This window comes from Somniosus microcephalus, unplaced genomic scaffold (assembly GCF_052327205.1).
Source record: "Somniosus microcephalus isolate GS21.2 unplaced genomic scaffold, FLI_Smic_1.0 unresolved_chr4, whole genome shotgun sequence".
Classification (NCBI taxonomy): Eukaryota; Metazoa; Chordata; class Chondrichthyes; order Squaliformes; family Somniosidae; genus Somniosus; species Somniosus microcephalus.
Window position 1 is genome coordinate 11,054,314 of NW_028225182.1, and position 15,609 is coordinate 11,069,922.

Here is a 15,609-nt window from a genome sequence, read left to right on the forward strand (position 1 = left end):
GTCGGGGACTCCAGAACCAGGGGTCACAGTCTAAGGATAAAGGGTAGGCCATTTAGGACAGACATGAGAAGTAATTTCTTCACCCAGAGAGTGGTGAACCTGTGGAATTCTCTACCACAGAAGGCAGTAGAAGCCAATTTATTAAATATATTCAAGAAGGTGTTGGATATATTTCTTAAGGCTAAAGGGAGCCAGGTGTATGGGGAGAAAGCAGTGACCAGGTACTGAAATTGGCTGATCAGCCATGATGGCATTGAATAGCGGAGCTGGCTCGAGGGTCCGAATGGCCTACTCCTGCTCCTATCTTCTGTATTTCCATGTTTCATCCCTGGGATCACATGGGCCAGACCAACCAATCAAATAGGGGGATTCCTATGAGGCGAATTGGGATTCCATTTATGTACGGAATCCCCATAAGCATATTAGAAATCTCCAAATAAAGAACATTTCACACCACGGAAATAAAAATAAATGGTCACTTGTTCAAACGTAATGAAATTAATTAAAGATTTAAAATATAATTTAATTTTTTGAAATATAAATTTGAACATTTTAAAGCAGGCCAGAATTTACCTAAAGTAATTTTAAATGTATGTATCATTAATAAAAATATGTTTTAATCGACCGACAAAAATTGTGTTGCACAATGAAGGAATTGCTAACATGTTTGCTGGGTGACAGTCAAACTTTAATAACCTTTTTTATAGAATCAGAGATTTATGACAGACGCCGATTATTCAGTCTAGTGTTATCGTAGTGTAGTGGTTATCACGTTCGCCTAATGCGAAAAGTCCCCAGTTCGAAACCGGGTGGAAACATTATGTAAATCGTGTTCATTTAAATAGTAGAAAAAATGGAACAATTCGCATTTCTAATGCAATGTAACAAAATCCTGCTACATTTGTGTTTCTCTGTACAGGTCTGCACTCACTCAAAGCACTACATTGTCGCTCGCTCACTCCCGTTTCCAGCTCTGACCGTGCAGGCAGCCCCTCTCAAAGCTGCACATTCCGGCTGCTTTCAGTTGAATTGTGAAAGATTATTCAAGGATCCTGCAGCTTTACTTCAGTTCACAACAGCAGATCTAAGCCACGTTTCTGCAAACTACGAACCATGTTTTCCAGAATTCCAAGGTGTATAAGGAACTCAACCATTAAAATCCCTTTCATTAACCACAGGAGTTCAGGAAATTTTCTATGATTCTATAAAAAGTTATTAAAGTTTGACTGTCATCCGGTAAACATGTTAGCAATTCCTGCAGTGCGCAACAAAATGTTGTGGGTTGATTAATGATAATAGAAACAATTATGAAGTGTCTCACAGACTTCAATGAGGCCTTAATACCGTTGGTTAACTAAAATCTATCAATCGCAGGTTAAAATGAGCAATTCATGTTGCATCTTTGAAAGAGCTATCCAATCAGTCCCACTCCGCTGCTCTTCCCCCATAGACCTGCTGACACTCCTGCCAGTGGAAACAGTATCCCCCATAATTTTGATCACCTCTATTAAATCTACCCTGACCAGTGATTCATGGAGTTCAACGCGGACAAGTGTCAGATCATCCACTTGGTGCATAGCAAAGATGGGTCAGTGTGTGGTCTGAAAACATCATGTGAGAGAATAGGTTTTTATTCTGTGAAATAGCCGGTCCCGTTAAATTGAACAAATATTGCCCCAGATCGCTGCTCTCTCAAGCAATGAACATTTTAAACCATTCTCCTAAAATGCAATGTGTAAAATGAGATATGGGTTAACAGTTCAGGAGATGCAAAGAGCAAAATAAATGAATGAAGTTTCGACTGTTCCTCAGTAACCATATTATCATGTCTTTCATTCTGCAAAATAAAGTTACCGGTTAATTAATGGTGATTAAAGCAGTTCTTATTTATTCACATTAGATGCATGTAATTAATTTTCTAAAATTACATCGCATTCATGAATAAAAAATGGTGATACCAAAATTTCTTCCCTAACTGGGAATCGAACCCATCTCGCAGCGCTGATAAGAATACGTTATTGAATAATTTTATGATGCCCTCGAAAAATGTCACAGTGCTAAATTAAAATTACTGCTATAATGTGTTTCGGTGTTGAAGAAGGGGATTGAAAATGACAATAATAAGCCCATACTGCGCCCGCAGTGAGACAGAGTTCGAAACTTAGAAAGTAGGTGGTGCTACGAAGTAAACGCTGAGCGAAAGCTGACACCGGTTAAAGAACAAGAAACCACTCAATATAAAGGATGAGCTCACAAACACCAGGCGCAGTGCAGTCTGGTCAACGACAAGCCCCTCCTTTCTTATTCAGAGGCATGAACGGGAGTCAGACGCCACAAACTTTAATTAAAAGCACAAATACGAGCAACACTTACTTCCAAATCTTCACTGTTAAAATGATATCACTTTTTTCCTATTCGGGCTGCGTAGAATCTGAAAATCAGCACCATGGAATTTGATGTTCACTGCTGATTATATTTTCCTGTTCAATATAACAAAAGTTGGCCCAGATTCCTGGTGTCATCAGCAATGAGCACTTTAACCCAGACTCCTAAAGCACAGTGTGTAAAATGAAATATGGGTAACAGTTAACATGCAAAGCATAAATAAAGTGATTGAAGTATCGACTCTCGCTCAGTTATCATTTCTTTCATTGGGCAAAAGAATATTATCGGATAATTAATTATGCTTTTCCGTGAAAGCAATATAAAAGTTGAACAAAAATAATTCTCCCAACATGGGGCTCGAACCCACGACCCTACAATTAAAAGTCCCGACCGACTGAGCTTGCCAGGCCGGAGAAGCTGATACGTTTTTGTCTTTGATTGCAGCCAGGCGCCGAGTGGCTCGGCCCCAGGGTAAACCACGAACCAGGTTCTTCTTAATTCCAAGGTGTGTAAGGAAATCAAGCATCAAAAGCCCTTTCTTTAACCACAGGGATTCAGGCAATTTTCTGATCGGAAAGCGCTTTCTCACCTTCTCAATATCTCTCGTCTATTTGCCGGTGTTTCCCGATTCTGCCTGTCTCGCTGGCTCTGTTCATTCTGTGTGACCACCTGCAGGTTGATTTTGAACGAATACCTGTGCTTGTGTCTAGTCACATTAAATAAATGAGGAATTGTGGCGCTTCTCTCCCTGACACTGGGGAAAGAGTGACACAGTCTTTGGAGCAAGTGTCTGGTTATTGTGAAACGGCAAAGAAAACAATAATTCTAGAATTACCCGAAAGAACAGTGACTCCGACGTGATTGGAACACGCAGCTTTCTAGATCTGGAGTCAGACGCGCTACCGTTGCGCTACAATATAGCCTGCGCTGTTTTTATATACACACGTTCCACAAACACTGTTTCATTCCTCCTGCCTTCTCCTGATTCCTCAGTGTCATGCACAGAAGCGCCTGATGCCCTCATTTGTTTAACGTAACAAGCAGACACAAACACAGGTATTCCTTCAAAATCAACCCGCAGGTGGCCACAGACACAATAAACAGAGCCAGAGAGAACGACAGAATCAGGAATCTCCGGGAAATAGACAAGAGATATTGACAAGGAATAAAGCGCTTTGCGATCCGAAAATTGCCTGAACCCCTGTGGTTAATGAAAGGGATTTTGCTGCTTCAGTTCCTTATACGCCTTGGGCTTCTGGAGAACTTGTTTCGTAGTTTGCAGAAACGCAGCTCAGACATGCTGTTGTGACCGGGCCGGAGCCACCAGGTGCATGACTGCAATCAGCGACAATGAAGTACATTTTCAACAGGCCCGGCTAGTTCAGTTGGTAGAGCATGAGACTCTTAATTTCAGGGTCGTGGGGTCGAGTCCCACGTTGGGCGGTATTTATTTCATTAACTTTTATGTTGCTTTCAAAGCGTCATTAATTGAGCGATAACCTTGTTTTGCACAATGAAAGAAATGCGAACTGAGGAAATACTGCAGATGCTGGAAATCTGAATTGAGCATAAAATGCTGGAGATACTCAGCAGGTCAGGCAGCTTCTGCGAAGAGAGAAACAGAGGTAACGTTTCAGGTCGATAACCTTTCGTCAGAACGAGAAAAAAGAGGTAATGGAACAGGTTTTTAAGCAAGTGTAGGGGATTCTATGAGACCATGGCTGATCTTTTGCCTCAATTCCATTCACCGGCCCTATCGCCATATCCCTTGATGCCCTTACCAGTCAGAAATCTACCGACTTCTGTTTTGAACATAACCAATGACTGAGCCTCCACAGACCTCTGGGGTAGGGAATTCCAAAAATTCACCACCCTCTGTGTGAAGAAATTTCATCTCCTCTCAGTCCTGAATGGCCTAACCTTTATCCTGAGGCTGTGGCCCCTGGTTCTAGACACCCTAGCCAAGGGAAACATTCTCCCAGCATCCAACCGATCAAACCCTGTAATAATTTTGCATGCTTAATGAGATCCCCTCTCATTCTTCCGAATTCAAGAGATTGCAGGCCTAGTTTACACAAACTCTTCTCATACGAGGTCAGTGACAGTCTTGCAAATGGTGACTTGATATTCGGTAGTTGGGTCATGGTCCAGGCGGAGGTAGGAGGAGGTGTTGGAGAGTTGGCGTACAGCTTCTGCTAGGTAGAGGTCGGTTCACCAAACAGCAACAGCACCACCCTTGTCAGCAGGTTTTGTGCTTTGCATGTTAACTGTTAACTGTTAACCATATCTCATTTTACACAATATATGGGCTACTCCAGCTCCTAATTCTTTTGTTCTTAGTTGTTATTTCCTCACACAGGAGAGCAATCTCGCCCCTGGAAAAGCAGAAGGAGCAAGTTCCAACAAAATGATTCCGCAAACGTGATAACTGCTACACTGTGGAACCGTCTCCACTTTCAGTACCAGGTCAGATGGAAATGTTAAAAAATTTTGAGGATATAACTAGTGGAATAGATAAGGGAGAACCAGTGGATGTGGTGTATTTGGACTTTCAGAAGGCTTTCGATAAGGTCCCAAATAAGAGATTGGCGTGCAAAGTTAAAGCACATGGGATCGGGGGTAAGGTACTGACTTGGATAGAGAACTGGTTGGCAGACAGGAAGCAAAGAGTATGTCTAAACGGGTCTTTTTCCAAGTGGCAGGCAGTTACTAGTGGGGTAGGGCAGGGATAAGTGCTAGGACTCCAGCTACTCACAATATATATTAATGATCTAGAAGGTTGAACTGGATGTAATAACTCCAAGTTTGCAGACGACACAAAGCTGGGTGGGCATGTGTGCTGTGATGAGGATACAGAGTAACTCCAGTATGATATGGACAGGTTAGGTGATTTAGCAGAAGCAAGGCAGATGCAGTATAATGTGGATAAATGTGAGGTTATCAACTTTGGTAGCAAAAACAGGAAGACAGCTTATTATCAGAATGTCAATAGATTGGGAAAAGGGGAACTGCAATGAGACCTGGGTGTCCGTGTGCACCAATCGCTGAAGGTAAGCATGCAGGTGCGGCAGGTGGTTAAGAAGGCAAATGTTGGCCTTTATAGTGAGAGGTTTCGAGAACAGGAGCAAGGATGTCTTGCTGCAGTTGTACAAGGCCTTGGTGAGACCATACCTTGAGCATTGTGTGCAGCTTTGGTCACCTTATGGATGTTCTTGCCATGGAGGGAGTGCAGCGAAGATTCACCAGTTTGATACATGGGATGGCAGGAATGACATATGAAGACAGATTGAGATGATTAGTCTTATATTCGCTAGAGTTTAGAAGAACGAGAGGGGATGTCATTGAAACTTACAAAATTCTAACAGGACTAGACACACTAGATGCAGGAAGAATGATCCCGATGGTGCGGGAATCCAGAACCAGCGGTCACAGTCTAAGGATAGGGGTAAGCCACTTAGGGCTGAGATGAGGAGAAATTTCTTCACCCAGAGAGTGGTGAACCTGTTGAATTCTGTACCACAGAAGGCAGTTGAGGCCAATTCATTAAATATATTCAAGAAGGTGTTAGATATATTTCTTAAGGCTAAAGAGATAAAGGGATATGGGGAGAAAGCAGGGACAGGGTACTGAATGTGGATGATCAACCATGATCTCATTAAATGGCGGAGCAGGCTCGAGGGGCCGAATGGCGTACTGCTGCTCCTATCTTCCATGTTTTTATGTGAATGGAGCAGGTGAACTGCTGAATCCCACTTTTAAGGGATGTCCCAAAGTGCTTGAGAGTGGTGTGAAAATAAATGAGTTCCGCTTGGTAATTAAAACTAAAGCCTGTCAGAAGTGAGATTTGAACCCTTATTTCCAGAAAAGACTGCGATCTGAACGCAGCGGCTTAGACCGCTCAGCCATCCTGACTTGCTTCATTAATTTCTGCCTCTCATCACTTCCGGATGATGAACGTTTCCGTCCGGGTGCTTGTTCAATGCTGTTGAAGGTTCAGTGACCGGGATATCATCTCCCCCGGGGTTTTCCTGAGCTTGTGCTCGGTGTATGGGGAGGTTTGTCCCGAGTCCCTGGTATCTTGCAGCTCCAGGGATGGGCAGTAACAATCTGCGCTCTGGAGCTGGGGAAAAGCGAATAATTAATGGATTTGTTTTCGGGCCTGAAATGCGGCTTAGATCTATTGGTATTAACTGAGGCCGGGGCTGCGAGATATTTCAGTTTGCTCACGTTTAATCAGAGGAATATCCGCAGTCAGGAGCTGAAAAGGACCAAGAGCTGAAAAAACACCAGAAAAAAGATAAGAAATATCAGAATTGTGATCAACACTTTAATGTGTGTTCTGGTAGTTTAGTGGTTTAATTGTTTTAATCAACATTCATTAACCGAAAGCGTTGTTTTGCAGAATGAAAGAAATGCTCACAGTAAGGGACAGTCGAAAGTTGAGTAATTTAACTTTAATAATGTGTGAAAGTTTATTCATTGACGAAGATTTATACCCTATCAGAATTTACGCACTGTTTATTTTAGGAGTCTGCTTTAAATTGTTCGTTGCTTCTGACACAAGAAACCTGTTAAATTTATTTAACAGAAAAATAATGTTTCCGCCCGGGCTCAAACCAGGGACCTTTTGCGTGCGAGGCGAACGTGGGAACCGCTGCACTACGGAAACCTCTGCTTAATTAAGCATCGAGAATGCACTGTTCAGACAGAAGGGACACTACAGAATCGCTCTTTCTGCAATGATTTCCTTTCACTGGCATTTCTCTGACCGAACTGCACAAGTCAAAAATGTTCCTTTCAAACTCATTAAACTGCCGAATTTCCTTCCCTCTGGTTTAACCCAGGGGTTTAAATTGTTCTGCAAACCACGAACCAGGTTCACCAGAATTCCAAGGTGCGTAAGGAAATCAAGCATCAAAAGCCCTTTCATTAACCACAGAGATTCAAGCAATTTTCTGATCGCAAAGCGCTTTCTCACCTTGTCAATATCTCTCTTCCATTTGCCGGTGTTTCCCGATTCTGCCTGTCTCTCTGGCTGTGTTTATTCTGTGTGACCACCTGCAGGTTGATTTTGAGCGAATACCTGTGCTTGTGTCTTGACACATTAAATAAATGAGGAATTGTGGCGCTTCTCTCCCTGACACTGGGGAAAGAGTGACACAGTCTTTGGAGCAAGTGTCTGGTTACTGTGAAACGGCAAAGAAAACAATAATTCTGGAATTATTCAGAAGAACAGTGACCCCGAAGTGATTTGAACACGCAGCCTTCTAATCTGGAGTCAGACACGCTACCGTTACACAAAGAAGTCCTACAACAGCAGTTGCGCTGTTTTTATATATACACGTTCCACAAACACTGTTTCATTCCTCCTGCCTTCTCCTGATTCCTCAGTGTCATGCACAGAAGCGCCTGATGCCCTCATTTGTTTAACGTAACAAGCAGACACAAACACAGGTATTCCTTTAAAATCAACCCGCAGGTGGCCACAGACACAATAAACAGATCCAGAGAGAAAGACAGAATCGGGAATCTCCGGGAAATAGACAAGAGATATTGACAAGGACTAAAGCGCTTTGCGATCAGAAAATTGCCTGAACCCCTGTGGTTAATGAAAGGGATTTTGCTGCTTGAGTTCCTTATACGTCTTGGGCTTCTGGAGAACTTGTTTCGTAGTTTGCAGAAACGCAGCTCAGACATGCTGTTGTGACCGAGCCGGAGCCACCAGGTACCTGACTGCAATCAGCGACAATGAAATATATTTTCAACAGGCCCGGCTAGCTCAGTCGGTAGAGCATGGAACTCTTAATTTCAGGGTCGTGGCTTTGAGCCCCACGTTGGGCGGTATTTATTTGGTTAAACTTTTATGTTGCTTGCAAAGCATCATTAATTGAGCGATAACCTTGTTTTGCACAATGAAAGAAATGCGAAGTGAGAAAATACTGCAGATGCTGGAAATCTGAATTGAAACAGAAAATGCTGGAGATACTTAGCAGGTCAGGCAGCTTCTGCGAAGAGAGAAACAGAGTCAACGTTTCAGGTCGATAACCTTTCGTCAGATTTGGAAAAAAGAGGTAATGGAACAGATTTTTAAGCAAGTGTAGGGGATTCTATGAGATCATGGCTTACCTCCTGCCTCAATTCCATTCACCGGCCCTATCGCCATATCCCTTGATGCCCTTACCAGTCAGAAATCTACCGACTTCTGTTTTGAACATACCCAATGACTGAGCCTCCACAGCCCTCTGGGGTAGAGAATTCCAAAGATTCAACTCCCTCTGTGTGAAGAAATTTCTTCTCCTCTCAGTCCTGAATGGCCTAACCTTTATCCTGAGGCTGTGGCCCTTGGTTCTAGACTCCAAAGATCTGCGGGTTAGGTTGATTTGGCTATGATAAATTGACCCTTAGTGTTAGGGGATTAAATACGTGGGGTTACAGGGATTGGGTGGGATCTGTGTGGGGTTACAGGGATAGGGTGGGATCTGTGTCGGTGCAGGCTCGATGGGCCGAAATGGCCTCTATCTGCACTGTGGGGGTTCTGTGAATCTGTGATTCCCCAGCCAAGGGAAACATTCTCCCAGCATCCAACCGATCAAACCCTGTAATAATTTTGCATGGTTAATGAGATCCCCTCTCATCCTTCCGAATTCAAGAGATTGCAGGCCTAGTTTACTCAATCTCTTCTCATACGAGGTCAGTGACAGTCTTTCAAATGGTGACTTGATATTCGGTAGTGGGGTCATGGTCCAGGCGGAGGTAGGAGGAGGTGTTGGAGAATTGGCGTACAGCTTCCGCTAGCTCGAGGTCGGTTCGCCAAACAGCAACAGCACCACCCTTGTCAGCAGGTTTTATGCTTTGTGTAGTTTGCAGAAACGCGGCTCAGACATGCTGTTGTGACCGGGCTGGAGCCACTCCTGCTCCTATCTTCTATGTTTCTATGTGAATGGAGCAGGTGAACTGCTGAATCCCACTTTTAAGGGAAGACCCAAAGTGCTTGACAGTGGTGTGAAAATAAATGAGTTCCGCTTGGTAGTTAAAAGCGAAGACTGTCGGAAGTGGGATTCGAACGACACCTCCAGAAGGAGGCTGTGACATAAACGCAGCGCCTTAGAACGCTCGGCCATCCTGGCTTGTTCCGATAATTTCTGCATCTCATCGCTTCCGCATGAAGAACGTTTCCGTCCGGGTGCTTGTTCAATGCTGTTGAAGGCTCAGTGACCGGGATATCATCTCCCCTGGGGTTTTCCTGCGCTTGTGCTCCGTGTATGGGGAGGTTTGTCCCATGTCCCTGGTATCTTGCAGCTCCAGGGATGGGCAGTAACAGTCTGAACTCTGGAGCTGGGGAGAAGCGAATAATTAATGGGTTTGTTTTCGGGCCTGAAATGCGGCTTAGATCTGTTGGTATTAACCGAGGCCGGGGCTGCGAGATATTTCAGTTTGTTCACGTTTAATCAGAGGAATATCCGCAGTCAGGAGCTGAAAAGGACCAAGAGCTGAAAAAGCACCAGAAAAAAGATAAGAAATATCAGCAATTGTCATCAACTCTTTAATGTGTGTTCTGGTAGTTTAGTGGTTTAATTGTTTTAATCAACATTCATTAACCGAAAGCGTTGTTTTGCAGAATGAAAGAAATGCTCACAGTAAGGGACAGTCGAAAGTTGAGTAATTTAACTTTAATAATGTGTGAAAGTTTATTCATTGACGAAGATTTATATCCTATCAGAATTTACACACTGTGTATTTTAGGAGTCTGCTTTAAATTATTCGTTGCTTCTGACACAAGAAACCTGTTAAATTTATTTCACAGAAAAATAATGTTCCCGTGCAGTCTCGAATTGGGGACATTTCGCGTGTGAGGCGAACAGTGATAACCGCTACACTACGGAAACCTCTGCGTAATTAAGCATCGAGAAAGCACTGTTCAGACAGAAGGGACACTACAGAATCGTTCTTTCTGCAATGATTTCCTTTCACTGGCATTTCTCTGACCGAAATGCACAAGTCAAAAATGTTCCTTTCAAACTCATTAAACAGCCGAATTTCCTTCCCTCTGGTTTAACCCAGGGGTTTAAATTGTTCTGCAAACCATGAACCAGGTTCACCTGAATTCCAAGGTGTGTAAGGAAATCAAGCATCAAAAGCCCTTTCCGTAACCACAGGGATTCAGGCAATTTTCTGATCGCAAAGCGCTTTCTCACCTTGTCAATGGCCCAGTAATTCGTCTCTGAACGCGTGAGTACGGTCGGGGTACTCACGCGTCTGGCCGGAGGAACTGCTCGTGTTCAGCATGCACAGCGCATGCGGGGAAAACCGGCATTTCCAGTCCTCTGAACGAAGGGGTTCAGAGGCACAGCGCGTGCGACTGCACAGGCAGCGCGTGCGCAGTGAACTTCGTCGATTTCATTCATGGATTCAGTGAGGGTAAGTCCTGACAACTTACACATGAAAAAAGCAGGAGTAAAGCTATCGAGAAGCTGCGGAGGACGAAGTCTGTCATCGTGGAGCTTCTGAAAGTCTTCAATTTCTGTTTGGGAAAGGGAGGAAAGTAATTTTAAGAAAGGCTGAGGTAAGTTTAAAAAAAAATTTTTGTTTAAAACGGGTTTTCAGAACTGTAGTTAGAAGGAGCAACTGCGGCTGTGGCCAAGGCCTCGTTGAATTTATTTTTATAAAATGTGAAATTTAATGTTTTATAAATAATAAAATGCTTACAAAATGTTATTGTCATCGGTAATATTTAGTAAGTATGTATGTATGATTGTATGTATGTATTTATATTTTCCATTTAGGATGTGCATTTATGTATGTATTCCTTTCAGTACGTGGATGAATGTATTTATGTATGCAATTTACGAAAAATATGTAGGCCTGTGATATTCATCAGGCGGGAAGGATGTGTTTGCAAGCCGTTAAAGCATGCTTCCTGTCATAGGCCGAGTTGATGTTATAGGCACTCAGTTTATTAAAATAAGTGTAACAACTATTTCCATTTACTCCGTACAGGTACGTCTGTGTGAGGAGTAGTCCTGTGAGCGAGGAACATGCCCTGGTGTAGAAATTTTGCCGTGATGCTATTTGTATATTTGCTTCAAAGAAATAGGAATGCCAGGGAGCAACGTAGAAGATTTAGGAACCATGAACCTCTCCTGATCAGAAGGAACAACTACCCACCCCACAGAGTTTACAGGGAGGGGCGATCATTTGAAATGCTGTCCAAGGAGTTGTGTATCAGGCGGCTGCGCTTCAGTAAAGAGGCAATTGGACGACTATGTGACATGTTGAAGGCAAACCTTGGAGCCACGCTCAAAGACCCGTACTGCCTTGTCAGTGAACATGAAGGTAACCACAGCATTGAACTTCTTTGCAAGTGGATCATTTCAAGCAGGCACCGGTGACATAACCAACATCTCTAAGAATGCTGCGAGGGTCTGCATTCACCAGGTCACAGCAGCCATTTGCCGTAGGATTTCTGATTTCATTATGTATGACTTGTCCGCTCGTCATCAGAAGGAGATGGCCTTAGCATTTCATCGCATTGCTGGATTCCCCAAAGTGATTGGGGCCGTCGATGGAACACATATTGCATTGAAGACACCCAAGGATGCACCTGTGACATTCATTAACAGGAAGGGGTATCATTCATTGAATGTAATGATATTATGTGATGCGCACCTGAGGATCCTAAACGTTAATTCAGGACACCGGGGGAGTAATCATGACTCCTTCGTCCTCCGTAACTCTAAATTGTATGATTCTCTCAGCAAATTGCCTACAGGATCCGCATGGATATTGGGCGACAAGGGCTACCCGCTAAAACCATGGCTGATGACCCCCTACCGCAATACCATTAATGAGCCTCAGGAGAGATACAACCATGCACACGTGTCTACACGTCAAGTGGTGGAGAGGACAATAGGAGTTCTGAAATCACGCTTCCGGTGCCTGGATAGGTCAGTGGGGACCTTGCAGTACTCTCACCAGAAAGTGGCAAGGATTGTGCTGGCCTGTTGTGCTTTGCACAACCTTGCCCTGCAGGAAGGACTGACCCTTAACAATGAGGAACAGCTGCCTGTTGAAGTGGAGGATGAAGACGATGGCATTGTACATGTTGCCAGGCCTCATGGGGAGGAGCCAAGTGCCGCCGAATCTAAGGCTGCTCGCGAACTGCTGGTAGCCAAGTAGTTACGCCCTGTACCTACCCCTCCCCCCCGCAAGGCAAAGACAGAAGCAGACACATATTGAAGTGAAACAGTTACCTTTTATTGCATAATCAAACACTTTTCAGATTCAGTTTCAATGTTTAAAGTGAATAACTTGTAAATTTCAAGTAACAGTTATGAACTTTTAAAAAATTTATGGACAGGAACAGTGAGGAAGTGTTATTGGAAAGAGTTCGTCTTTACTTGTCTTTCTTTCTTCGTTCAAGGATGTTAATGACCTATTTTATGCAATTTAAAAATGTTAACGTTAACAGTTTTGAAATCACTTTGTAAACAGGTTTAACTAATTTGTGTTTGATTCTTAGTGAAATTAAAAAAAATAAGATGCTAACTACCTCTTTTAACGTTTTGAAACATGTGCAAAATGGTGACTGTTAGAAAAGAAAGTGTAAACATTTTACAGTAATTTTTACTTTCTTACTGCAATACAGACATTCAAAGTGCAAACTAGCTATTTTACAATTTTGTAACATTTGTTGTAAAAGTTTTTGAAGTTAAATAAAAGTTTAAATTCTTTAAACATTGATTACTGGGTGTACTGCTGAAACGATAAGGTTACCTATCCTTTCCTTCATAAATAAACACTTGAATTTAAATATGTAAGAAAACATTTAACATTTAAATAAAGTGAAAAATATAACAATTTAACGATTTGCCAACTGGCCTGTGTGACTGAGGGTTGAAGGTGGCGGAGTGAGCTGACGATGACACTCTAACGCTTCCTGCGCCTTTTCACTACCCGTGACTGGAGCCCTCCAGATCTATTTGCAAGGGCCCTGTCAGATTGTTCCTGCTCTTCAGCAGCGGCTTGAGGAAAGGGTTGTTGTTGAGGCAATTCTATGCTGTCCTGCATCATGACTGGCGCAGCTGCTGGCTCCTGGGACCAAAGTGGCTCTGCACTGTGACCTGGGGAGGGCATTTGTGCTGGAGTCAGCGTTATGCCAGTAGTGATAGATACAAGCGAATTAAGTAGTACAATCATAGTTTCATTAAGCATCACCAGCTGCGATGATATCTGATTAAGAGAATTATCATTAAGCACCCCTAACTGCGATGATATCTGATTTAGTGTAATGACAATATTCTCCATTCCCTGCCTGATAGTCTCTAGCGTCTACTTCCTTCTCAGTGAGAGAGCTCAGCAATTGCCTGAAACCTGCAATATCTTGCTGCTCATCTTGTAGGTGCTGCTGTACTTCTGCTACTCCCACCTGCACTGAATTGTCCATATGGTGTCTGCCTGTGGAGCTACCGTCATCAGTGTCTAGCACAGAGCCACAAGGGCCAGGAGATGGTGAGATAGTGGCCAGCGACACAGGGTCTATACACTCCTGCTGCACTTGCTGACATAGGACAGTTTGCTCCTGTTCCTCAACCACCTCAGCCTCTTCAGTAATTGCTGCCATTGCATCAGAAAAACCTTCCCCAATGCCCTCTGTGGCCGCTGACTCCACGCACTGCTCATCCCGTGTGTGAGAGGTACTCTGTCCAGCTGTGGGAAGGAGGCAGAAAACATTTGCTAAGGTAAAGCACGATGTGCCACATCACAGATATTCAGCACACACCTAACCTTATTTAACATATAGCTGCCCAGGCCAACTCACATTGAGGGTCAGCAATGTCTGTTTCAGATGCATCCGCCGGGCGATTGCTAGCAAATTCGTACATTTGCTGGACCCGTTCCTCATGTTCGGTCAAAAACCTCAGCATGGCAACACCACCGCCTGTGAGTGTGCGTTCCCTGGAGTTGTGAGCACTTTTACTCTGAAATTGCAGCAGAAATAAGAGAATCACACAGCTGCATTTCTGACATGGACAGCGAAGGCTTTGAAGACTGGGTTGGGTGTTTCTTTACATCTTTGATTGAAGTTTTACAGCTCCAAGCAATGGAATCAAGATAAGAGAACAGTAGGTATCCCTGAGCTGGCCCCAAAGCCATAAAGTTTTATCGCTACCTCAGGTGACTTTACCAAGAAGTAAATTGACTGCAGTAAATGCATTGAGAAAGCCTTTATAAATCTTGCTAACTTAAATTCTAAGCAATGTTACAGTACACTTTAGTAATAACTGTACAAACCCTGACAGATCGGAGTAAGTCACTGAATTTCTTGCGGCATTGTTCCGCTGTACGTGGAATGGTGGAGGTCGCGCTGACAGCTAGTGCAACTTCAGACCACGCTGCCATCTGACATTTTCGTGGAGCTCTCGACTGCTCATTCCCCATGATGCGCAGGTGCCTCGCCTCCACCTCGTTGAGGAGATTGCTGAGGTCATCATCAGTGAAGTTCTGAGTTCTTTTAATCACGTGAAATGTGCGAATTCCAGCCATTTCACTTTGCTAATTAACTGAAAAGAATTAATAGAATGTTTTCAAGGCTTTAAAAAATGCTTAAATAGCTTCAATTCTCTTTAAAACTTTCTAAGAGTCATCAAAATCATTTAAACGTTTTTAAAATTTTATAAAAATTCACAAAACGTTCATAAAATAGCAGATACCTTACTTTCCCTGCAACTGTGTAACTACAAAGTCCTCTGCAGCGTCTTGGAGAGATTGGGGGCGTGTCCTATACAATGAGACCTTAAGGGGCGTATCTCACTTGCACAGCGCGCTCCAGGCTTCGCGCTGGCTGCACTCCTGGGCGGCGTGACGTCAGACGCTGCCCGGGATTCTTCTCTTTCAAACAGGAATTCCAGGCATCCCTGGAGCTGAAATGTCAGCGCGTCGGGTAAGTGCAGATCCGGGGCTTGCACGCGCGGCAAGCCCCCGACCCGAATTACTGGGCCAATATCTCTCGTCTATTTGCCGGTGTTTCCCGATTCTGCCTGTCTCTCTGGCTCTGTTTATTCTGTGTGACCACCTGCAGGTTCATTTTGAGCGAATACCTGGGCTTGTGTCTTGTCACATTAAATAAATGAGGAATTGTGGCGCTTCTCTCCCTGACACTGGTGAAAGAGTGAGACAGTCTTTGGAGCAAGTGTCTGGTTATTGTGAAACGGCAAAGAAAACAAT

General features: G+C 43.6%; 3 non-coding genes across 3 annotated transcripts; 2 read left to right on the forward strand and 1 right to left on the reverse strand.

Annotated features, from left to right (window-relative positions):
- The first annotated feature begins 3,755 nt into the window (after window positions 1–3,755).
- Window positions 3,756–3,828, forward strand: trnak-cuu (transfer RNA lysine (anticodon CUU)). The gene has a single exon. It is a non-coding gene; the product is annotated as a tRNA-Lys (tRNA).
- Window positions 3,829–6,981: 3,153 nt separating this feature from the next.
- On the reverse strand, window positions 6,982–7,054 carry trnaa-cgc (transfer RNA alanine (anticodon CGC)). The gene has a single exon. It is a non-coding gene; the product is annotated as a tRNA-Ala (tRNA).
- A 1,099-nt stretch (window positions 7,055–8,153) lies between these two features.
- On the forward strand, window positions 8,154–8,226 carry trnak-cuu (transfer RNA lysine (anticodon CUU)). Its single transcript has one exon. It is a non-coding gene; the product is annotated as a tRNA-Lys (tRNA).
- Window positions 8,227–15,609: the final 7,383 nt, after the last annotated feature.